Source organism: Lontra canadensis, unplaced genomic scaffold (assembly GCF_010015895.1).
Source record: "Lontra canadensis isolate GAN:19392208 unplaced genomic scaffold, GSC_riverotter_1.0 scaffold153, whole genome shotgun sequence".
Taxonomy (NCBI): Eukaryota; Metazoa; Chordata; class Mammalia; order Carnivora; family Mustelidae; genus Lontra; species Lontra canadensis.
In genome coordinates, this window is record NW_022631147.1 from 1,383,429 (window position 1) to 1,407,961 (window position 24,533).

Below are 24,533 nucleotides of genomic sequence, written 5' to 3' on the forward strand. Positions count from 1 at the left end.
CTCCTAAATGAATTTTCACCACCGGAAGGCCCTTGTATGGAAATGATCTCCTGTCATTATGTGGTTTGCCTGCCCCAGAGGGTGAGATGGCCTTGACATTCGAGTGCTGGCCACGGCCTGGAGAGGACCCCGAGTTACCTTTCCAGGCTGCCTAGGCGTGCACCCACGGCTGAGGCAGGAGGGAAGGGCACCCTCAGGAAGGAAAGTGCTTGTGTTTGTGCCTTTGTCCTTTAGGACAAAACACTCTGATACAGCAGTTCAGCCAAAAGCATCTTTGAAGGCAGCTGGGGAGCTGTCTGGCTGTCTCCCTGCCTCCTCTCCCTTCCCCCAAGGAAGTGGCTTCTGAGGAGGCCTCGAGGTATGCTGCTCTCCACTGAACCAGAGGCCTCCCCTCCGAGGCTACTGGACGTGTTCCTCAGGCACGAGGATGACTCCGCATTTCAAGATCCCTTAGGACTCCAGATACTATAGGCCCTGTATGTGCCTGGAAGGTGCTCTTGGCGTCACTGAGTTCCTCCATTACCGAGTTGTGAAGACTTCAGGTTTAAGAAACAGAAATCGGGGTGCCTGGGTGGCTCAATGGGTTAAGCCTCTGCCTTCGGCTCAGGTCATGATCCCGGGGTCCTGGGATCGAGCCCCGCATCGGGCTCTCTGCTCAGCATGGAGCCTGCTTCCTCCTCTCTCTCTGCCTGCCTCTCTGCCTACTTGTGATCTCCGTCTGTCAAATAAATAAATAAAATCTTTATTAAAAAAAAAGAAAGAAAGAAACAGAAATCAAACTGAACTTGGTAGAAAAGGTGAAATCCTACAGCGTCTTTGATAGAAAGTCTTCATTTTCTACTCCGCAGATCTCCGGAAGCACGAGGGTGGGGCTTTCGGTGGGGGGTGGGGGGAGGTCAGACAAAGGGTCCTGGAATGAAGGGGAAAGGACAGAGGACCTGCCGGCTCAGCCCTGCCGACCTGGCTGCTGGGGCTGGCATTTATTCTGACAAGGCCATCAGAAGGTGACGTGCAGAGCAGCACATTTATTTTATGTGATTCTTAGTTTTCACAGTGAGGGGACGAATTTTGAGGTACTCTTAAATGTTCTTAAGCATATAACATAAGCTACCACCTAAAACCCTTTCCTAAAATTTTCCTGAAGGAAGTATTTTAGCTCTTGTAAATTAAGTATTGGCCGCATAAAGGCGTTTCTCCTGATACTTGCTGGGAGTTTGTCCCCTTTGACCTCTGCCAGGTGGCTCCAATTTGTTCCCTCACCACATCATGCCTGTCATCTCCTGAGGCATGGATCCTTCTGGTCTCTCCTGCTTGGTCATCTTCAGCGTGGCAGCTCCATCCGCAGAGAGCTCCCCTAACGTCGTAAGATGGCCACAGCCATTTCAGACAGCCCAGGCCGAAGAAGCAATGTCCTGGGGACTGGAGGCCTCTCTCCCCTGAGTGTCTCTTAGGAGCGAGGAAGTTTTCCCAGAAGTGTCCAGCATACTCTGCCATGTATCATTGGCCAAGAGTTGGTCAAATGTCCCTTTAGCCAGGAGAGTGAGATTATGTTGACCCGTTGAGATGAATTAGGACTTCCCTGCATCATGGGAAGAGGGGGGGGTCACAACCAAACAGAATCTGGGCCTTTCCAGCCAGGCAGAAGGAACAATAGCTTTTGGGGAGTCCAACAGTCTTCCTGGACTCTCTGAGTACTCTCTGAGTACTGTCCACATATTTATTTAGTTGAAGAGTTCAGTGTTTTTGTTTTAAGATTTATTCATTTATTTTAGAGAGAGAGAGCAGGAGCAAGGAGAGGGGCGGAGGGACAAGAAGACTCCCCGCTAAGCACGGAGCCCGGTGAGGATGCAGGCTCGAGCCCACAGCCCTGAGATCATGACCTGAGCAGAAATCGAGGAGGCGGCCGCTTAACCAGCGGAGCCACCCAAGGTGCCCCAAGAGCTTTTTACTGAACACATTTAGCCAAAAAGACCAAAGCCTATGTCATCACCAAACTCTTCCCATTCTTCTTCCTTTGTTTCTAGCTCCTTCTCCTCAGCTGGGGCATCTGTGGAGCCGGGAGCAGGATCTCCTGCTGGTGTAGATCCCAGCCTCTCTACCTTGCTGCTGAGGATCTTGGTGTTGATATTGGCCTGGGCCCCCACAGACAAGCCCGGCCAAAAATATTCGACACGTCAACCCGCTGCTTTAGTGAGGACATTGATCTTGTCCTCCGTGACTGTCACCTCATCGTCAGGCGGGATGAGGGCCAAGTAGATGGAGGCTTGCTCCGAGAAGGAGGCCGTGGTTTGGGCACGCTGCTGGTCTGTGGGTAGAGCGAGCGCCTCCCCCCAGTGTGGCCTAGGCTCCCTCAGAAAAACCGAGCACCTTCAGAGCAACTGAGGAAAGGCGATACTAACCATTTATGTTTTTTGAATCTCTTGTCATATGTAAAAATATGTGTTGTTTTTCTCTTTTAAGTTACAATGATTACAGAAATGATTCATTGTTGACCTTGGGCCTCTGCTTCTCCTTGCCTGAGCTGGACAAGGTGGAGTCCCTGCTTTTGATCATTGGGTTGGCTGACAGGATTTTAGAGTCAGAAGGCCTTTAAGAACATGCAGCTCAAACTTTCCATTTTACAAATAGGGAAACTGAGGCTCCTGCTGGGAGGGACCTGCCCTGCATCCCATGCCCTGCCTGTGATGCTTCATGTCTCATTCCATGTCTTTTCCCTACTTTCATGGTGCTTGGACTCCTTGCCTTCCAGAGAATCAGTGCTATTGTGCACTTTCAAGCTTCTCTCCCTGTTAAAACTCGCCCAAGAACTAAAGACCTAGATAGCAGTCATTTATAGCCCAGCATGAATATTAGATATTTCATATTTTAAGTCTTCTCTTGAATCATTTAAGACATTCCAAGCACTTATTAACAGCATGAGAATTATTTTGGGGGTAGGAGAATTTCAGTTCTCTCCTTAGTCCTTGGAAAGCACACCAGAGCCTTGTCTGCCTTCTTCATCCGGGAAGGCACAACGATCTCGGCAGCCACGGCAGAGAAGAGGAAGGGATCTTGCTTCACGTGGGAAAACGTCCCATCTGACACCATCCTTACATCCTTCATTTGATCCAAACATGTTTTGTGAGTATAGCACGAGCTCTGTTGTCTTCTCTGTAAGCAGAGGGTGAGCTGAGGCTCCTGGATAACGGGCCACAGGCCTGAGAATGCTCCAGGCCCCGCAGATGAAGACATGTGTCTGACACAGTCCCCCGCGGCCCGCTACCCAGGTAGACTTCTCTTCTCCATAAGGAGATGCCTTGTATCTGGAAATCTAAGTGCCCTATCACAGAAGGCTAGAAAGCCTATTTGTACTACAAAAGTTTTGTTTTTTGTTTTTTCCACACAGATAAAAATCATCAGGGGGTTCCCAGAAGAGGAGTAGTTAGTGTTTTTACCCTGGAGTACCTACGGTTGTATTTAGAAAGTGACTTGACTTGCACACTGCGTGCTGTTTAAAGTGAGACACATGTAGTCCTTCCCTTGAAGGGACGTGCCTCTGGACCCTTCAGACCATCAGGTCAGGGAAGCAACATGCTACTACTAAGAAGGTGGCATAGGCTATAATGTCTACAATCCCGTCCCCAAGCTGTCCTTCCTCAGGGTCCCTGCCTCGCCTTCTTCCCCTTCCAGTAGCTTCGTCCAGCGCAGGGCGCTCAGGCCGAGACCATTCTCTGTGAGGGGCAGTCTCACTCATTGCAGGGTGTTTGGAACCCTCGGCTTTCACCCCTGCTTAAGTCCCTACGCAGGTACGGTGACAACTGGGAGAAGATCCATTCAGCACAGAACTAATTAGGATGTTAGAATTCTGGGGTCTGGCTTACTCTCATGTGCAAGCCTGTCCCTTCCTCTGTTTTAGGGCAGTTTTCTGACTCTAGAGGAGGAGGACGCTTCTTTTTGGTCACTTGGCTGCTGACACGTTCCCGTGTCAGTCAGCAAACAAATGACATAAACATTAATTATCGCCCCCCCGCCCCCGCTCTTCTCCCTGCACACCCATGGACCTTTCACTCTTGTGTTCTGGATGCATGTTCACACCAGAGAGTTTGCTAAACAGAGCCCGAGGGGGTTGTGCAGTGTACTGTGACCGGAAGACCTTCACAGCTGGTCTGCTTCTTACCACATCTCAGGGCGCAGAGCCCCAGGCTCTGTTCTCTGGTGCCCAGGCGGCATGTGACGTATACACACCCACCACTTCAAAGGGGGGTGCGGGGTCAGGGAGGCTTGGCAGTTTCTTGGACATCAAACAGCGTTTGCAAAACAAATTTGATGAGTTATGAATGAATCAGAACCAGACGAGTTACATTTCTCTCCGAATGTATATTAAAAACTTTCTACACACACAGCAGAGAACATCCGTCCCTTCCCAGAGGATGGGGATCTCAGCCACGTGTCCTGTAGGGTTTGCAAAGCCAGGGTCGTTTTCCACAATGTATCTGCATCCTGGTCCGTTCCCTTTCCTTGGCCGCCGACCATGCATTTGGGCCCCTGTAAAGGGCTGGGTGAAACCGGGTGACAGGCTTCTGCACACTCAACTGGGAGACCTCTGTGTGTGGAAGTTCAAGGTGCCCTCCCACCCCCACCTGGAGAGGCTGGGTTCTCACAGGCCCAACCTGGAGACAGGCTGGTGGAGGCGGGGTTTTGGGACGTGACAGGTCGTGGTGGTTACAGGGAGGAGGCCGACAACCCGAGGCGCTCACTCTTAATTTGGCTTTCTCTTTCTTATCCTTCTATTCAGGTCTCATTAACTGTCACTTCATCTGACAAGTCTTCCCTAAGCTCCTATTCTAAATCCTCTTTCCTGTTATAACCTTTTATCTTGCCCCGTCTTGCCCTTTTCTCTTGCTCTTGTCTCTTAGAGAACTTAAAACAATTTGTAATTATGTATTTATTTGTATGATTATCTGTCACCCCAGTAGCTGGGTGAGCTGGAGGACCTTATCTTCTCTCCGCCGCAGTATCCCCCGTACTTAGCCCAAGGTCTACAGGTAAGAAATAGTTGTGGGATGAATAAATGGTGACAGTCCACTCCTCTTGGGTTGGTGATTTTGAACAAGGGGGTAGGCAGAGGGCTTGGTGTACATGGTCTGTGTTGGGGATTAACCTTGACTTGGGGGTGCTCAGGGAGCAGGAGGGCAAGCTGGGCACACCTGGGACTGCTCCGTGTAAAGCAAGCAGCCCCCTTGAGAACCAGTGCTTCCATAGGAACGCCATGCGCTGTAGAATCCAGGCCTTGGGATGAGAGCCAGAGGGAAGAAGGTCAGTTGACAACTTAAACGATGTAGATGAGTGATTTCAGAAGCACAGGGTAGTATTTTCAAAAATAAAATGCGATGCTGGGGGTTGGGAGAATGGCTGCTCCTGGGGGTTGAGCATGCTTCTGATCTGGGAGCAGGTGCTATGGATGGAGCAAAGGGCTCAGGCTTAGCCCTCAAGCCTGCCTGCGATTCTAGATTCCACCATTGACCTGCATGTGGCTCTTAGCCACCTTGTTTATGCAGTCTGTCTTTTCACCTGTAAAATGCGGCTGGTGGTAACTCCCTCTCTGGGGTGTCATGAATATTCAGTGAGCTAACATGTGTCCAGTGAGTGTTGGTTCTTAGTTGTTTTTCTCTTTTTGAGTAGCCAACATGGCCCATTTAAGATTTCTCCTGCTCTCCAACCCGGTCTCCTCTTATTTCTGTAGTCAATGACCAGATACACTACCTCTCCGTCCTTAGGTACCTGTTGTGCCCTGGGCATGGACCCATCATTGTGCTAGGGGTGGTAAGGGTTCAGAAGAAACAGGTGTCTCCTATAGAATGTCTCTCCCGTTAACATATTCCTGCGGGAATATAGCTTTGTTCCTAATACCCCTGTTTCATATTTTATACATGGCTCTGAATACCATGATTTTCAGTTGATGTTTATATAGGAAAAGTGTATATTGACGTCCCTTAAACTCAATATAACATTTTAAAGAAGAGTCTCAAGTTATCTTTCAAATACAATTGGTGGAACATGAGAAGCATTTGTAGGTGTTTTGTTGAATCACTGAGTGCCAATAAAGGGAATGGGCTTTGGTGCAGTTTTGGGTGCTAAGAGGGGTCTGTGACTGTATCAAAGGAACTTTCATCCATGCCCCATGGCAGGAGTCTTGGCTGCATGTGTTGGAGATATTCAAACCCAGTGGAATAGCGAGGTAGACCAGACTGCTTTTCCAGCTCCCAACACACCCCCCAACACAGTCTTTCTCTCCCTTTTCCTGACCACCAACCTTCCTAGAAGGAGGTCATCCATTTGGGCCCTTTTAAAGCTCTGGGAGAAACCAGGTGACAGGCTTCTGCACGTTCAACTGAAAGATCGGGAAGTGCTATTTTAAACACTTTCCATCCTAATGTGATCTGAATACCATGATTTTCAGTTGATGTTTATATAGGAAAAGTGTATATTGACTACATATGATAGTTATGTGCTGTATGTACTTTGCTTACATTTTAGGAAATACATTATAATGTATTTTGGTTTGGGGTTGATGTAAAGCGACACATTATAATTTTTCCTATTTAAAATAATGGGAAATAGGTTACTCTTTCCCACAGAACATCTGCTTTCAGAAACGGATTATCAGAACGTGACTTTTCCCATGTGGTCCTTATCTTCAAAGAATGTATAGTCTAGTCGGGGTGATAAAACAAACAACAAGAATGGAACTTTCTCATAAGTAACGTAATATAAGATGGTATACAGTTAAATTAGGTGTTGGAGTGTGCAGTCTGGTCTGTTGATTCTGTAGGGATTAGAAAAAACAGAATCCCTTGGGTTGGGGGAGAATTTGGAGAGGCTTCATGGGGGGACTAGACCTGCGGGAACTTTGAGACTGGCAGGGCTTGGTTAGGATAGGAATCAACTTATAGGGCATGGCTGTTGGAACGTCAAGGCGTTAGAAGTTTCTTCCAATGAACATTCCTCAGATACCTATAATGCGCCAGGTACTGTGTTAAGTATAAAGTGGTAAGCCAAGAAATATAAAATATTGTGTGCTGCCAGCCTCTAATCTCTTTATGGAGGTGGATGAGAAGACATGTACATTGAACACACACACACACAGTATAATGCAAATACAACAGTTACAACATGCTGAAAGAGAGGAACAGCTGGATAGAGCACTGTTCACAAGAGGGGAGGTGACGTGTGCCCGAGGGGTCAGCATGGCTTTGCCCAGGATAGCTGTGTTGGTGGGGATGGTCTGAAGGCCAGAGCATGACTAGGGTTGCACACGTTACTAATGGCTGGTTCAACAGCACTCATCAGAACGGATACCATGGCTAGGAGAGCTGCGGCAGGGTTCTGGAGCCTTCTGCCCTGCCTGGCATAAACCCTCTGTTTAGTGGATTTAAGGGAGGATCTGGGGGCCTGAGGAAGGGGGCCTGGGTGGTGCAGGGCATTTGGGAAACTCAGGGAAATGGCCATTTACCAACCAATATGGAGGTGTCTGATATGTCATAATTAGTTGGTACTTACTGTACCTAGTAGTGGAAGTTCAGCCCAAATTGGAGCCCGTGGGGTGAGTCAGCCAATGAAGTCAGGTTATCTCCCTCTCCTCAGCCCACCCCAGAAAAAAACCCGTGTTTCTCCCATAACAAATACCCTGGTTTTGGGAGTTTTTGTTGTTGTTGGTTTTTTGTTTTGTTTTTGTTTTTGTATTTTTTTGAGGTTGTTTCAGCTGGCTTAACCTGAGGGTCTTAGAGCCCGATTACCACTCTCCCCACCCCCCACATAGAAATAATGGAGAAACTCGATTCCTTTTCCAACTACTCTGAGCATTTGAGTTACTCTAATCCAAGTGCCCCCACCACCTGAGGCCCCTGCCTCAGACCCCTGGACCTCCCCTGCATCCAGTAAATAGAAGATCTACGTCTAGCAGGGCAGAGGGCTTCAGAGCCCCGGGCCAGCTCTCCTGGCTTGTGGTATCCATTCTGACAAGTGAGCGATTTTTAAATATTGCTCCCTGGTCCTTATGCCTTTCAGTGAGAAGCAACCAATCACACTATACCCCACTGAAGTCTTGGTTTGGGATGTATTATTATTAGAATTGTTTTCCTAAACACAGTAATCAAATACCTTTAAAATTTTTCTAAGCACCCATTCTATCTATCAGTATGGTAAAAACAAAACGAAAAACAAAAACAAAAACCAAAACAACCCAAATACCAATAATTCTCATGAACCAACAAACAAACAGTTGGAAATGGTCCGTCGATGGTTGTAATCATAAGAAATTCACTGGGAGGAGTCATCACGTGCCTGAAATTTGATGGTTCTGGGAAGACAAATGGTGTTCCATCTGTGTGCCTACTTGTATCCGAGAGAAAGAGAGAAAGAGGGAGACAGAAAGAGAGAAGGAGACAGAGAGAAGGGTGTCTGTGCCACTCTGTATCTTGGGCATTGTTTCATAAGATTCTTAACTGGCTTGTACCACCATACAACACAGTGTTCTATTAGCAGTTGTTTGGCCAAGAATAAAGAATTGCTAATTATATTTTAGAAATACAGTTTAAGGGAGCTGAAGTTTAAAATAACTATCTTGAGCTTCAGAAAACTCATCTCTGGAAACCATCACGGAAGGATATTTCTACTTTCCAAGGCGGTCTGCTGGGGCAAAAACAGGTCAGATTTTTCTACATTTCAGTTGGTGGCCTCCTGAAAGGTTACTCATCTATTTCTTTAAAACACTAATTGCCTTGCTTTCTCAAGAGCCAAGACCCATCCAGTCCTCCAACCACATTCTCATCTAACATCAGAAGGTTTAAAACCCAGTTATTTTAAGTGATGCGTACTCTTAAAAATATGTGTCTGGTTATGTTGTGTATAAGCAGCTCATATCAGAGATGCAGCAAGTCAAGCTATATAAAATTTAGTAACACATGCCAGAGAGGAGACAGAGAGAGAAGAGAGAGCCGGGAGAGAGAGAGAGACTGACTGATATCCTTATCCTTTCCTCTAGGAGAGGCTTGCATTTCACTTTTAACCCGTTTCTAAAAATGGCAAATGCAAAGTAAGAAAACAAGTTTATCTGTTGCAGGAAGGAAGGAAGGGCAGGGAGAAGAATCCGATCTTCAGCTTGGTGTGATTTTATTTTTATCAGACCGTTCTTGCAACAGAACATCTGGGGGGAGTGGCTAGTGCAGTCGGGGTCTTACCCATGTTTCCACAGCTTCATTTGGGTCATCCTCAGAGATCCATTTCCCCAGGACCATGCTGGAAACTACAAACTCTTTGTGGTAGAGGGAAGTAGGGATATATGAAAACGTGTCCCAAGTGAGATGTTGGCGATATTGCTAATAACAGCAGCGTTCAGGTTTATGCTGTCCTTCTCTGAGAGCGTGCAGGTGGCTCTCCTTGCTTCCATTTCCTATGAGGAAGGCCGGGCTTGGTGGGGCTGCCTCGATTCGGAAGTCTGGGGAGATGAGGAGGAGCGAGGCATTCAAGTTTAGGGCTGGATCCCAACACAGTCCTCATGGGGCTGGCGATGACATTTGGTCCTGGTGCCTGTGATCTCAAAGGCAATGATGGGCAGAGGTGATCAACTGTAGACTGGTGGGATCTCAGAGAACTGGGCCAAGTTTCTCTGTTTGTCAGCATCCCAGTAATTCAAGTGTATTAGGGGGAAACACATTAGGTTGGCTTTTTCATTCACTGGTTCAACCATTCAATGTCTGTTTCTTGGTCACCTGTGAAGTGTCCAGCACCGTGCTCCGGCCTCTACTTGGGGCACATTGGAGCCGGCTGCCTTGTCATCTCCATCAGTTCAATAGCCCCTTCCCATTGGAAGCTGCAGTTGTAACTAGTTATTTTGTGCCGTAGGGAAGGAAGAAGGTATGTGGATGGGTAATGAGCTCCGGCTGTGATCTTATGTATCAGCGTGGTTGTGTAGTGATGGTGAGAACTGTCTCTTGGGTATCTTTTAGCAGAAGGGAAAATAAAGCTTTCAGAAAGGCCCTATTTTCCAGTCAGTGTTAGGCCTGGAAAGTCAAGCTTTCCACTTGTTTTGCGGTCAAGTGAAGGACCTGCTGAAAACCCAGGGGTCCGGGTGCACGTCGGCACGCAGGTGCCCTCAGCTTCGGCACTGGGAGCGGTCTATCAGGCAGATCTCGCTAATTTAACAGCCCTCCCCAGGCCATCAAGACAGGGCCATTTATACCATGGGATTCTGCAGCTCCCAGAATGCTACCCCACTTTCTTACACTTGTAGAAACTGTGCTCCAGTAGCATTTTTGGACTGGTCTGCACTGTGCCTGGCCACAAGAACGTCAGGCCCTGTGGGTCCATGGTCCCCCTACTAGAAGCCTGGGTGTCTGAATCTGGAACAGAAGGAATGTGACCATGAACTTCAACATCTCTAGAGACAACGCTGAAAGCAGACTTGATGGCTACTGTGGCTGTAGTTTTGTAAGAATATGAAGCTCTCTGGAGTTTTGTCGAAATACAGCTGTCACGAGCATCACTGTTACTTACCTGCTGATTCTCATTCTTTCAAGAGCATGAGTTAATTCATACAGGTTTGGCCTTGCTCAGAGGTTGGGATGGGGAGTGGGGTGATCGATGGCACTCGCTCTCAAATCCCCAGTTATACTGCTCCTTCTTTTACTTGTCGTTCTCTCTGCTACCTTTATGTTATTTGCACAAGCTTGGGGGACCAGAGGCAGGAGCTGGCATTTGGATTAATGGCTAGATAATCCAGAACAGTCGAAGAACCAAGAAATAATGTTTATGTTCTGTTCTGGGTCATATATTTTTATGGGGTGATGGTGAAAGAAATAATGACTTTAGCTTCTTAAGTACATACTTCTTGCACTGATATTAAAATTAGCTACTGTTTGCTTTCGCTGAGTGCATGTCCACCATGGTGGAGGGAGAGAACTCAAGGGTGAGTTTGGGGGAAGGAAAGAAACCATAGATTTAGTTGTTGCTGTTCGCTTCACTTGAAGTAGAGATTTGAATTAGCACATACTACCTGAATTAAACAAATTATGCTTACAGATAACTGGATTTTAATTTACTGGATCTGCTTAAAGCATGAGAAACTTGTATATGTGATAAACCTTTTTTTTTTTTGAGACTAGAGACCTGGATAGAGAGTAGGATTTGGTTCTTAGAAGGCAGAGCTTAGAATTTTACAGGAAGAGAGGTGTTTTATCTAGGTCATGTATTATTACTGTTAATATCTTTGTCATTTACCCAGAATGCTGTCCCTGCTGTGTTTGAGGCCGTGCTCCTTCCTTGCTCCCTCTTTCCCCCCACTGTGTGTGTTGTATGCAGACTGTGTGTCTGGGATGGCAGCAGACGCTAAGGTTATGAGAGCGAACAGTTTGGTGTGATTTCTGCCTTTGTGGAGCTTAGGGTCTGATGGGAGAGATGAACAAAGGAAACCTGTAACCGCCAGACACTTGAATTTTCTCTTCTGCTCCCAGAGCCAGAACAGAAGACCCTGAAAACAATTCCACTACCTGTCCCTTGGAGCAGTTTACAGATTGCTCCATGATTTTTATCCTTATGCTATCTTCCCTTTTGGAATTAGTGTGATGATGGCTCTTTCAATGGTGGGATCACAGTTAGAAAGGAAACCATGACCCACTCGTGCTGCCCACCCCAGGCTCCTGACTTCCACAGAACCCTCTGGGGCTGAGGCTTACTGATTTATGTTCCAAGATAGAAATGGTCAGTTAGGACAGGGCACCTGCCACTTCCCATTCATTCCAAGCCAGGGAGTCGGGTGCGTGTGTGATGGCCCAGAGCAGGCCCAGCTTCTGTCTGGAGTCTGGGCTGACCTCCAGAGGAGGGGAAAATGCCCCTTGGCTTTTGTGCTGAGGCTTTCTCCGGTGCTGCTTATTAGCCGGCCTGCAGGTGTGAGTCCTCACCTGTCTACAGGTGCCCTCTGTGCGAGCGGCTAGGGAGGGGCACTCCTGGGCCTCTGGCGTGGAGGTGGGGTACCGCCTCCTGTGGGCTGCCAGGCGGGGAGCAGTGGGGGCCGGCTGGGGAGAGGACCGGGCAGAGGCGGAGGCGAGATTATTGCCTGTTACACATGGACATCTAGACGGGGGAAGAAACATAACGGCTTTATTTTTAGGCTTTGCTAATTCTCACTCTTCTCCTAGTTCGCTGCTACCTGGCAACAGCTCATTGTCATGGCAACGCCAATGTTAATGAGTGAAGCTCTCTGTGTGTCTGTTTTACCCTGTGCTCGGTGACAGACACTCGGCGTGGAGCTATCTTTCTGGCCATCAGAGGCCGATCGCCAGCCTCCCTTCTCTGCAGAAGGCCTCCCAGGCCCTGTCCGTGAAGGAGAGGAAGGGAGGCAGCTGACGAGGGATTTATGGTGTCGCTTACACATTCCTAACGTAGTCTCTATTTACAGATGGGCCTGCTGGCTTTGCACGCAGCCCCTCCTCTCATCAGCCCCCCTCCCTTTACATTTTTCAGTGGCAGCCATAGGCTTTTGAACCATAACCAGTTTTCTCAGGTTCCAGGCACCTCGGGATTTGGGCAGGTTTTTCTGGCACCTTCTTTTTTTTTTTTTTTTTTTTTTTTTTTGCATTTTTACTTTTTCTGGCACCTTCTAAGCAGTTGGTCAGCAAGGCTCCGAATCCCGGGTCATGAAGGGAGGGGAGATTGTTGCTGGTCTCGAGGGAACCAGGGCCTTACAATCCACAAGGGACCACCAGCACCCCTGGCTCTCAGGCTGAGAAGGAGTGATGCCACCTTACATCTTCTCTCAGTTTCCCTGACATCTGTTGATAGAGGTCGTCATCTGTGGCCTCAAGGTCATATGTGAAAAAGAGCAGCAGAGTCAGCAGCCTCTTTGTGCCTCAGTTTTTCCATCTCTAGGCCACCCTCTGTGTCAGCCTATTGAACAGTGATGCGTGTGAAGTGTTCGGGTCTCCCCCACACGGTTCTGTCATGCGGTGGCTGCCTGCACCTCTCTGTGCCTCAGCTCCCTCACTTATGAATTCAAGATAAGCATCAGGTAAATATGGGCCAGGTGGCTTAAAGCAATGTCTGGCATAAAACAATGGTTCATAAATATTAGTTATTACTCTGGCCGTTATTTAATCTTCACACTAACCTTGTGAAATAAGTACTGTTCATATTCTCAAATTGCAAAGAGGGAAACTGAGGCAGGAGTGGTGGGACTAGAAGTCGCTGGAAGCGACAGACTTCAGTGGGGAGCCTCGGCCCAGTGAGCTTGGCGGCACCTACCCTCCAGGACTCTCAGGGCCACTGTCCTCACAGCTATGGAGAGCTGCCTCCTCTCCTGTCGGTGACTTTGGGGCCTCATGGGTGTGCACAAGCACTTTGCGCTCCTTGGATAAAAGGTGCTGTATGAACCAGAGTGTTGGTTGGAATCATGACGAAGTGCCCCCTCCAGGGAGGTGGCTGGCGGCTGGTATGGCTCGTCTTGAGGTTGGCCCGGCACAGCTCTGTCATGAGAGATGGAATCCACACTCCTCACAACCACCTCTCCACGGCACTGGACTGTTCTCAGGGTCCTCAGCGATGGCCTCTCCACTGGGCCACGAAGCGTGTCACCCCTTCTTTACTCCCCCTGGCTCGCCCAGAACTTTCAGCGCCTTGTAACACCTCCACCTTTTTCCCCCCTCAGAGTTCTTCTAAGTAAATTATTCCATGTGTTTTTTTAAAAAGTAGTAGCAGAATCACATAGCACAAAATAAAAAATACACAGACAAGCATACTGTGAAAAGTCTCTCCTTCCTCGCTCCTCGCCTCCAGGGCCTATCACTGCGAGGAGACCTACACATCAGAGAACATAGAGCTGTGTACTGACTTCTTCAGCCCTGATGCGACGAGCACTCACACATTCTGTCCTGCATTGTTTTTCCCCCAACTTGACTGGCCTTGGGAAGTCGCTCCGTATCAGTACACAGTCAAAGAGAAGTGACCTCAATCACTTCCAACAGCCAACTGACAAGTTTTATTGGGTTTTTATTCTAGGTAAATAAACTCATGAATAACTGTGATAGAAGCTTAAGAAAGCAGCAAGTTAATAGTAACAGTTTTCTGTTACTGAGTATCACCAGGATGATAATACCAGGATTCTCTTGAATCCCTCAGCCATTTTTTTCTCCTCACCTGTTACGAAGCTGAAATCCAAAGTCACTGAGCTAAAAATGAACCTGAGTCCATCTGTGTCCACATCCCTATACCCTTTTGGTTACACTGTGCTCCTTCTCTTATGTAAACACGCTCAGAAGTGGGTCTCAGCCACAGGCCTGGGCTGCAGGAGCCCGCTCCCTGCCGGTGACCGGTACCCCTTCCTGTGGCATTGACATCGCTGAGCAGTCCCCCTGTCCGGCCCGCCTTCCCTGCTCCTGCAGGCCTGGCTTTATCCATGGCCAGACGCTTCTGCTTAGCAAACAGCATTTATTGATGTGTGAGGTTCGTTTGAACTCCATCTCTGCTTGTGTCTGCTTCTGTTTCTTTTCCCATAAAATGTGCAGAGCCATCTAGCCCCCGCCTAAAATAGGTACTGAAGAGGTGATACAGGTCATGTGTTCAGGGTCTGCCCTCCCGCCTCCTTCTGATGTTGCAGAGGGAGTCCTCTGGGTCTGGACTCGAGTACCCGGCCAGTGGGAAGTCACGAGTCAAGGGGCACGGAAACCTGGAGACGATTTGGGAGCACTTCCCTGCTAATGCTTAGTACCTACTCCACCAGAATTTGCTGCACAAGATAGGCAAATGCTTATTTTGGGTTTCCCAGTCAGAGAGAGGTCAGAGACTTCCCTGTCTGAGCTCCCCAGCTTCGGCTTCAGTCTGCCTTTTATAGGTCTTCATTCTCCTTAACCCTCACACTTCCCCTCTGTTCCCTTCCATGAGCTTGCACACCTCTTAAGATAGATTCTGATCAGCTCTCTCGGTGCCAAGGACTTTGGGGGGCCAGCATGCCTGAGAGGGCAGGGAAGAGTTCAGAGGTCGGCTTGCTCATCCCAGATCCCAGCCACACCCAGGCAGGTCCTGTCCCCTAGGCAGAGCTCTCTCTCCCTTCCCGCTAGGCCGGGCTACCTCATATCCCAACCCATCTCCCACTGCTGGGACCACCCTTCCTCCCCCTACCGCCCCGCTTTGTGGGCATTCTGCAGGCACTCTGCCTCCACTAGCTCACACTCATTCTCTCCTTGGAACTCCTGCTCTGGTTGCTGTCTCCCAGCACGCATTAGCATTCCATGTAGATGGAGGAGCGGCCCCCGGAGCAGAGCTCACCTGCCCGTTGGCATCCAGACCTGTCCCAGCCCTTTAGAGGCAGGCCCTCCAAAAGGCCCAGTTCTCAGGTCTCGGGGGGGGCCAGTCCTGGGGAGCATGAAGCTGATGCTGGGACTGCAGCCTGGATGGTCTTCCAACATCCTATTTGGAGGGCTCTCCCCCAAAGGGCAGAAGAGCCCCAAGGAGAGGTGTGAAGGACCTGAGAGGCCCAGGTCTGCCTGCTGGGAGAGGAAAGCCCTGTGAGGGAGCAGCAAAGGGTGAAACTCTCCTAGGGTATGTCCTGCCATGGCCCCTTTAGTTGTGAAGCTTCTGACTGAGATGTTAAGCACTCATCTTCTTGGTGAAGTCCCGATGCTCCCCTTTTAGCGATACCCTCTATTGTCGAGAACTGAGCGGGAGAGATGGTGTCTCCTAGCAGGCTCATTACAGAAGGGAAATGATGGAATATAGAACCAGACACACCAAAGGAAGTACCTAGGAATCCTGGGTGAGAATGGGGGGAAGCCAGGGCCTGGGGGTGTTTTAGGGTCACAGGAATGTGAGCATGGCCCAGGTCCTCTGTCTTCTCCAGCGAGTCCAGCCTGGCTCCCCTCCAGGGAACCAGCCTCATCAGCAGCCTTCTTCCTGGCCTGGAGAGGGTCTGGGACCCCATCTTCACTCTCTCTCTCTCTCTCTTCCTGTTTCAGCTGCCTTAAAAGGACTAGATTATAATTCCCTTAAGGACTGAGTTAGCCCAGAGATGCCTCCTTACCTGCTTACACATATCGACATTCCTTCCAAGAAAGAGGCGCATTCTTTTTGCACAGTTAGAAAAAGCTTGCACTGAAGGAGGCAGAGCTGTGCAGTGAGGCTTTCAGGCTGAGCTATAACCAGGCAAATGACTAGGGTGGTTGGCTGGCCAGCAAACACTTTTCACTTTAGATCGGAAAAAGGAATTCTTCACAGGGAAGAGATTTTGTAAGGAAAGAGAAGGGGCCCCCAAAGAAGAGAGTTTATAGTAGTGGTTCTTCTGGAGAATAATTGGGGAGAGGGGAAGATTTAAAAAGACATCCTCTGCCTAACCCAGAGATTGGGATTCAAACGTCTTCAGCTGGGCCTGAACATCAGTATTTTTTTTTTTAAGATTTTATTTATTCATTTGACACAGAGAGAGAGAGAGATCACAAGTAGGCAGAGAGGCAGGTGAGGGTGGGGGAAACCAGGCTCCCCGCCGAGCAGAGAGCCTGATGTGGGGCTCAATCCCAGGACCCTGAGATCATGACCTGAGCCGAAGGCAGAAACCCAACCCACTGAGCCACCTAGGTGCCCCATGGACATCAGTAGTTTTAAAAAAGCACTCCCAGGTGATTCTAATGTATAGCCAGGGTTGAAAACCATTGGTTTTCAGGTGTTCAAAGACAGAAGGCAAGGGGTGCCTGGGTGGCTCAGCCTGCTTCCCCCTCCCTCTCTGCTGCTTCTCTGCCTACTTGTGATCTCTCTCTCTGTCAAATAAATGGATAAAATCTTTGAAAAAAAAAAAAAAGACAGAAGGCAAAATGTATAGATCCCAGCATAGAATTTGCTCATTTCCTAGGCTAGGACCAATAGAAGACCTATCCTGATTTTAATTCACAGTGCACATTCTGAAAATATATTTCAGGATTTAAGAAGTTTGAGTGCTTTAAAAAAAATTCATTGTACACCCATGTTCATAACAGTGTTACTCATAATAGTCAAAAGTAGAAGCAGGGACTCCTGGGTGGCACAGACGCTTGAGCGTCTGACTCTTGGTTTTGGCTCAGGTTGTGATCTCAGGGTCGTGGATCGGGCCCTGTGTCGGTCTCTGCACTGAGCACAGAGTCTGCTTGAGGGTCTCTCTCTCCTTTGCCTTCTGCCCCTTCCCTCACTTGTGCTCGCTCTCTCTCTAATAAATAAATAAATCAAAAAAAGAAAAAGTGGAAGCAACCCAAGTATCTGGGGAGAGTTGAACAGTTAAACAAAATGGTTATGTCCATGGGGGAAAAAGGAAAGAGAGTGTGACCCAGGCTACAGCCTGGGGGAACCTCAAGGACCTTACACTGGGTGAAGTAAGCCCAGACACAAAAGGACAAATACTGTGATTCCACGTACAGGGAGTGCCCAGAAGAAGCTCATTCACAGAGACAGGAAGTAGAATGGCGGTTTCCAGCGGCAGTGATTGTTGAACCAGTACGGAGTTTCTGTCCTGCCAGATGAGGGGTGTTCTTGAGTCAGATGGTGGCGGTGATGGCACAGTGCCGTGAATGTACGTTAGTGCCTCTGGCCTGTGCCCTTGCAAATAGATAAGATGGTAAATTTTATGTCCTGTGTATTTTGCTACAATTAAAAAAAATATTTCTAGATTCAAAAGAACTGTCTTTTAATATTTTGGAAAAATAGAAATTGATAAAGAAGAAATTTTAAAAATACTTGGTATTTAGATGTGTCCTTTTTTCTGCATGTGTGTAAATGGGTGCATGTGTGCACACACACACATGCACACACACACAGATTTTGGATCCTACTTGAGAGACAGCTGTGCACCATGGGTTTTCATTTGGACCTGCTTTGGCTTCCTGGGGTTGGCTCCATTTGGGGGGAGGGCTTAGGGAGGTCATAGGTTAGCGAGGCAACATGGCACACTTGGGTTGGGGGTCAAAACCAAACTGAACTCACCTTGTGGCTGTGATGTTCAGGATCTATATGACCTTGGGCCTGATTCTGAGTGTGTGTTTTCTTGGGTCAAGGCTGTTTTGGGAATTAAAGAGAGGCTGGCTACCCTCTCAGGCCCTCAGGAAATGGCAGCTGTCTTTGAAAATTCACTGTATGCCTCCACTGAAGATGCCGCAACCTGTTGCTTGTCCTTCTCTCAACTTCCCCAAGGGCTATGGGCCAGCCTTGACCTGAGATTTTGGAAATCCGAGGGGCTGCTGCCCGGTGCCATCACCCTTACACTGCCACGCCCTTTCTGGGTCTGGTGCCTGCACCTGTAAGGTGCATGTTGGTTTTGGGGTCTCGAGGCTCCCCCTCATGCCACCTGCACTGACAGTCTTTGCTTCTTCATAACCTTTCCATTCCCAACGCACAGCCCTCAGTGGGTGTGTGGTCACGTTTACCTCCCATGGGAGTCCAGTCTGCTTGGCTCTGCTGCCACCCTGTTAGGACCCACACCAGCAACGTGCAGCCGCGTCCCAGATGGGAGGCCCTCCCTCTGTCCAGGGCACACTGCTCCATGGCAGACTCACTTACATTTTCTAGGAAGTTGTTTCCAGTGGTTCAGGACAGTGGTCACAAGGAGCCTGAAGAGAGGGGTATTTTCCCCTCAAGACACGGCTGAGGGTGGGGCAGGGGCCAAACGGCCCCCTCCATGACTTCTGAAGTTCTTAAACGAGGGCAGAGGAAACAGATGGATGGTAAGGCTGGAGAAAGGAGTTCTAAGTCCAGCTTAGAGCTGAGCACATCCTTCAGCTGCCAAATGGAAGGTCTCTATGTGGCAATGTTGGGAGGGAAAATCGAGTTAGGCTGGCTTGCTCCAAATAAAATGCTATATTTAATTTCACTCTGGGAAACATTTGATGTCCGAGCTACTGCAATATGTGAAATATATTTAAGAAGCTCTGTTTTGTTACAACAGGGAAAAAAAAAATAAGGAGGGACAGAGAGGTCCCCCTATCCACTTAGGTTGCAACTACGGGAATCTGATCATTTCAATTGGTTTTTAATCACCCAGAAGCTGCTGACCATGGGTTGGCTAGTCTGTGTCTAGCAGCCTGAACATTGTTGTATGAGTTATATATGTTTCAGCATTTCAGTCTGGGAAATGCCATCAAGGAAAACAGGCCACTCGGCTTGGGAGAGAAGCTGTCAGTTTTAAAATGAAATAAGATGGAATTGGGGAGGGAGACAAACTATAAGAGACTCTTAATCTCAGGAAACAAACTGAGAGTTGCCAGAGTGGAGGCGAGTGGGAGGGATGGGGTGACTAGGTGATGGACACTGAGGAGGGTCTGTGCTATCTGTGGTGAGTGCTGTGAATTGTGTAAGACTGGTGAATCACAGACCTGTACTCCTGGGGCAAATAACACATTATATGTTAATTAAAAAAATCAGTGCTGTGCATTTGTGTGCTTGACATAGGGGAGGAAAGGTTGAGTTAAACCTGGGCCACATTAAACCAATCCGGCGAATCCGTGTCTACTTGTGAAGTCAGGCTGGTGGAGTCTTGTTTTCAGACCTGCTGTGTCCCTTGTGATCATCATGAGCACTGTGGTTTCGCACACTTCTCTTTCTCAGGAGAGGATTGTCCTCCTGCCTGTGTGGGCTCTGCAGAGAATTAGGGACAGAGCCCGCAGAACTGCTTTACTTTTCACATTGTCCCTGTCCCTTACGACTTCCACGTGTCTCTGTCCTCACTCTGCTCTTCTTTTGGTGTGAGGTCGGAGAAGCTCTTCCCCTCTTCCGCCCTCATGTTACCTTCCGTCAGAGGACCTCGCCGAGGCAGAGAGACCGGCCAACAAGGGCTGCCGGCTCAGCTCAGGAAACTCCTTTCTTAAATTTTCCAGACCAACTAGGAACTAATAAACATTTTGTTATCATTGTTGTTCATTTATTGAAAAAAGAGATACAGAATCAAGTGTTTTCAAAGATTGTGCCAATGTCTGGAGTTGTACATAGAAGTGGTCAAATCTGTCTCATGTCCAGTGTTTCCAGTCAGACTCCCAGAGGGAGTGCTCCAGCCTTCCTCCTTGAAACTGGCTTGGCTTTATCCCTTCACGATGATACAGATTAGAGAAAGAAACGCAGCTTTTAAAACGACTGTGAAGGTTTCTCTTTGGAGCACCTGAAACCCTGGAAGCATTACCTTTCACACACACCAAGGGCTTTATTGTATCCGAAAAGGATTTTCTGCAGCGCTCTCTCAGGCAGGGCCCTCCCTCCCTGGGAGAGGAGACATGCGCGCGCCTTGTGGCCAGTTGACCCAGGGCCAAAGGGGAGCCCAGGAGAGTGGCTGCCCTTGACGAGGACTCTGACGCTGGATAAACTGCAGACGTTGACACGGACAGGAAGAATCATACAGGGAAGACTGTTCTCGACGGTAGAGGGGGTTTCCTGCTCTCCAGAGGTGGAGGGAAAGGGCGCTTTGCCTCCTGCACCCCGAATCAGCAGGAGCTTGTGGAAGGAGTGGAGATTGGGAATCTGGGCACCCCAGTTCTCAAGCTGGGCCGCAGGTGAGCTGGACCAGTGTGTATAAAGCACGTGTCAGATGAGTGCATGTTGGGATCTTGAAGTAATCGTTTTGTGCCGTGATCTCAACGAAGCCCGGTCTTTGATCCGTACGTAGGACTGGGGATCTCGGTTTCTCGGAGGGTCATCGGGAGGCTCAGAGGTGGTCACGCATGTCAAATGCCAGGTGAGATGCGGGCTCCTGGTGGGCGCTCAGCACGAGGTGGGTGGTACAGGCACGGCCGCAGCCCACCCGGGAGGACAGCTGTGTGGATGTGTTTGCCAGCCTCACCTGCACAGCCCCCCAGCGGTTGTCATCTAGAGATCTACCATCTATGCTTCTCACTCTTTTGTTTCTAATAACAGGTCGGGTCTCTGGGTAGTAGAAACCGGTCATATGATACTACCTGTAGTTTACTAAGCTAGACGATTTAAATATCTCTATAACGCGGGAGAATACACTTTCAGGTGTTTTCCTGTATGTTGTAATTTCTTATGGTAAATTTGCCTTTTCTTTTTTGAGCTGAGTTTTGAAGGATGCAGTTTTTTGGTTTTTGAATGGGAAGGGCCCTGCTTCTGAAGCCCGGTTAGATTCTGCTGGATCTGTGTGAGGCCGGCAAGCCATCCCAGCCCGAGCTCTGCGGGCTGCAGTTACCCCTCAGTCTTGACTTGTCCTCATTTATGACATTTCTTGTCTTTTCTCCTTGTTTCTGGAAGGAATCAGGTGATACATTTTATATTGGCGATTTGGCTCCAATATTATGCTTAGTTAGGGCTGTACTGAAATTACTCTTATGTGTGTTCATTTACTCAACAAGTATTTACTGCAAATGTCTGATGCTGGGGCCCACGGACGGGCATGGGTGGTGTAGCAGCTGGCAAGAGTTTACATTTTCCGTGCATAGAGGAGGAGGGGAAGGGAAGGAAGGAACAGAAAGTAGAGTAGCAAGCAAATCAATAAGAGATTCTCCTATTATGATGGGTGTTGTAAGAAAGGAATCTAAGAGACACAAAGCAAAGGGATGGGATAGCATGACTATGGGGGGATTACTTGAAGTTGGTGGCCAGGGAAGACCCCTCTGGGGCCATGATGAGAAAAAGGAGCTAGGCTTTCAAAGAAAGAGAAGAGCTTACTGAGAGCATGAACAGTAGTACAAAGGCAGGACAAGTGGTGTGTGTCTGAAACAAGAGTGAAGATGGCACAGAGTAAATGACCAGGACGGTCATGGGTGGGGAGGTGGGAGGGTCAGGCAGGGTCTAGATCATGACTAATAGGGAGGGTGATATTTTTATTTTGTTTGACAGGTCATCTGCCAGTAGTTTGGAAAATGGACTTTGTTGGGGGTGGGTGGGGGTGGGAGACCAGTTGGGAGGAATAGAGGCCAATACCAGGTGCCAGCAGTGGAGGTGAGACAGGTGGACGTGATTTGCCCCCTGGGACAAATGGGGCGTGTTTTTTGGAGGCAGAGCTGCTGGGCGGTGGGAATGGTCACACTCACTTTGAAGGCGGTTGTTCAAAATGTTCAAGAGCCTCAAAATCTTCATTCCTGGGCTCCTGGGTGGTTCAGTTGGTTAAGGGTCTGCCTTTTGCTCAGGTTGTGATCCCAGGTTCCTGGGATGGAGCCCCGCAGCATCGGGCTCCCTGCTCAGCAGGGGGTCTGCTTCTCCCTTTTCCTCTGCCCCTCCCCTCTGCTTGTGCGTGTGCTCTCTCTCTCTTTCTCTCTCTCTCAAATAAAGAAATAAAATCTTAAAAACAAAAATCTTCATTCCTTTGGTCCAAGAATTCTATAGGATATTATCCTATGGAAATGATCAGAAACACACACAGAGATTATTTACAAGGATTTCATTGTAGTCTTATTTATAATAGAGTCAAACCTGAAATAACAGAATTGCTCTCCCTTATTCTTCAGTCTCTAGGGGGTTGGTTGGCTACATTAGGATGCATCTATGTGATGGAACACAGGTAGCTATTCAAGTGATAATGTGGTAGATATTTAATGGCATGGGAAGATGTTGATAGCTAAATAGAAAAATATAGAATGGAATCCATAATATGATCTCCATTTCATAAAACATATAACTTTATTTACATCTCATATAGATATAGATAGAATACACTATATTCTGAGAAGTCTACCAGGGTGTATATCAGAGTGTTAAGGACAAGCCATCTTCAGGGAATGAAATTATAAATGATTTATTTTCTTATCAATCGTCAGTGATAAACATTTTGAAATTAAAAGTAAAGAACACGTGTTATTTTAAAAAGGTAATGGGTGGTCTTACCATGTCTGATTATATAGAATAATGAATAAATCGGTAAGATAACAGCCCTGCTAAATATCCTATTACTCAGAGGGCGGCATTTGTCTTCAGAAAGTTTGGGTTGAGAAAAACGTTGATCTTGAATCAATAAAATGGAGCTGGAGTCCCAGCTTCGCCATCAACGGGCTTTGGATCTTAGGCACTACATGCGGCCTCTAACACACAGACCCTTGGCTTTGTCGGTTTCCAAGCAGAAATGAACGATCATAATAATGAAAGCAGTAATACTGTTTTCATGGAGTTGTTTTGAGGATTGATAGGGATGAGAAAAGAGTTTCTAGGAGGAAATCCCAATGTAAATATTAATATCCTAGGGTCCATGCCTTCACACACAGATGTGACTGTTGGCACAAATACATTTGGGGACAGGTCACTTGCAGTGTACTCTAGTGCATAGCCCATGCAATAAAGGGCCACGCTTTGACTAAGCATTAGGCCTGCTTGCTTCTGATCCCATGCCCTGAGAAAAGCCAACAATCTGAACTTAAGGTACCATTAGCTTGTCCCGAGCAGCAGGCAGCTCGCAAATGAGGAGTGCTTTCTCATTCACTGGAAAGCTGTAGATGAAATGCCATCTCAGCAGCTGCTGCACCCAAGCCCCTTTGATATATCATTCAGCTGTTGTGTTACATAAACCTATTGGAAATGAACCTGCAAAGGAGTTGAGTGGAGGGAGGTACCAGTCAGAATAAGGATGAAGGAGAAATGCACTGCTTCTCTGTTTAAAAGACTTATTTGCTTTTTAATGGATCCTGGGCACTGGGATCTGAAATGTCATGGTCTTTATGGAATGGAATGGATATGCACGGAGACTCCGATGAACAGCTCACAGGCACTTGATTTTTAAATTCATAAATCGGGACAGGCCAGGGACATCGTGCATGGCTTTGCAAGTCTCCTACTGTATTGGACGGTGATGTCCGCCTTCCGGTGTCTCATTGGAGAGTTATGCTTCCAAAGAGAAGCTGTAGAGAGAACAGGTCCCTTTTGGTATAAGGGTTTGAGCCTCTGTTTTCAGCTTGGGATTTCTGGGAAAAGGGATATGAAGCAGCCAAGCCTGACCAATCTCTGAGGTTGAATTCTTTGGGGATTCCCAGCTTCACTGAGGTGGGATAGAGCACACACCAGTTACGAAAAAGGGTAATTGCTACTGGGCTGAGTTGCTATGCTGGGAAGAATGCTGGTGCCCAGCAGTGCTTCCTGACTCTAAGAACCCTAGCCTTGCCATTTTGGACAGGTACACCGGGAGCTGCCAGTTAGGTATGCTGGTAGTGTGGTTCCTTTCGATGTACCATTTGTCATCCTTCCTGTTGCAGATGACCCTACCATCCCCTTGTTGAATTATACAGGAAGGTTAATAACAACAGGGACAGTCATGCTGGGTACTGTGCCCACTGCTTTATACACACCATCTTGTCTAATCTTTGCATTAACTCTGGGAGGTAGGCATTGCTGTGCCCATTTCACAGAAAAAGAAATGGAATTAAGTAACATGTTCAAGGTTACAAAGCTAAGAAGTTACTAATCTGAGGTTTGAACTCAGACCTTTCTGACTCTAGGGTTCATGATCTGAGCTCCTCTATTATCCTGCCTCTTCCTGAGTTGTTCTTCCAGCACTATTGATGGTTTTGAATGTGGTTCTACCCCACGTATATTAATAAGGGCCTGCTCTGTACTAGGTGTTACTCAGG

At 48.0% G+C, this 24,533-nt stretch overlaps 1 protein-coding gene and 1 pseudogene across 45 annotated transcripts in view; one reads left to right on the forward strand and one right to left on the reverse strand.

The window, feature by feature from the left end:
• Positions 1–24,533, forward strand: part of CACNA1C (calcium voltage-gated channel subunit alpha1 C) — a 708,196-nt gene that overhangs the window by 226,427 nt on the left and 457,236 nt on the right. The gene's annotated exons all lie outside the window — the stretch shown is intronic.
• Positions 1,959–10,347, reverse strand: LOC116859295 (annotated as a pseudogene).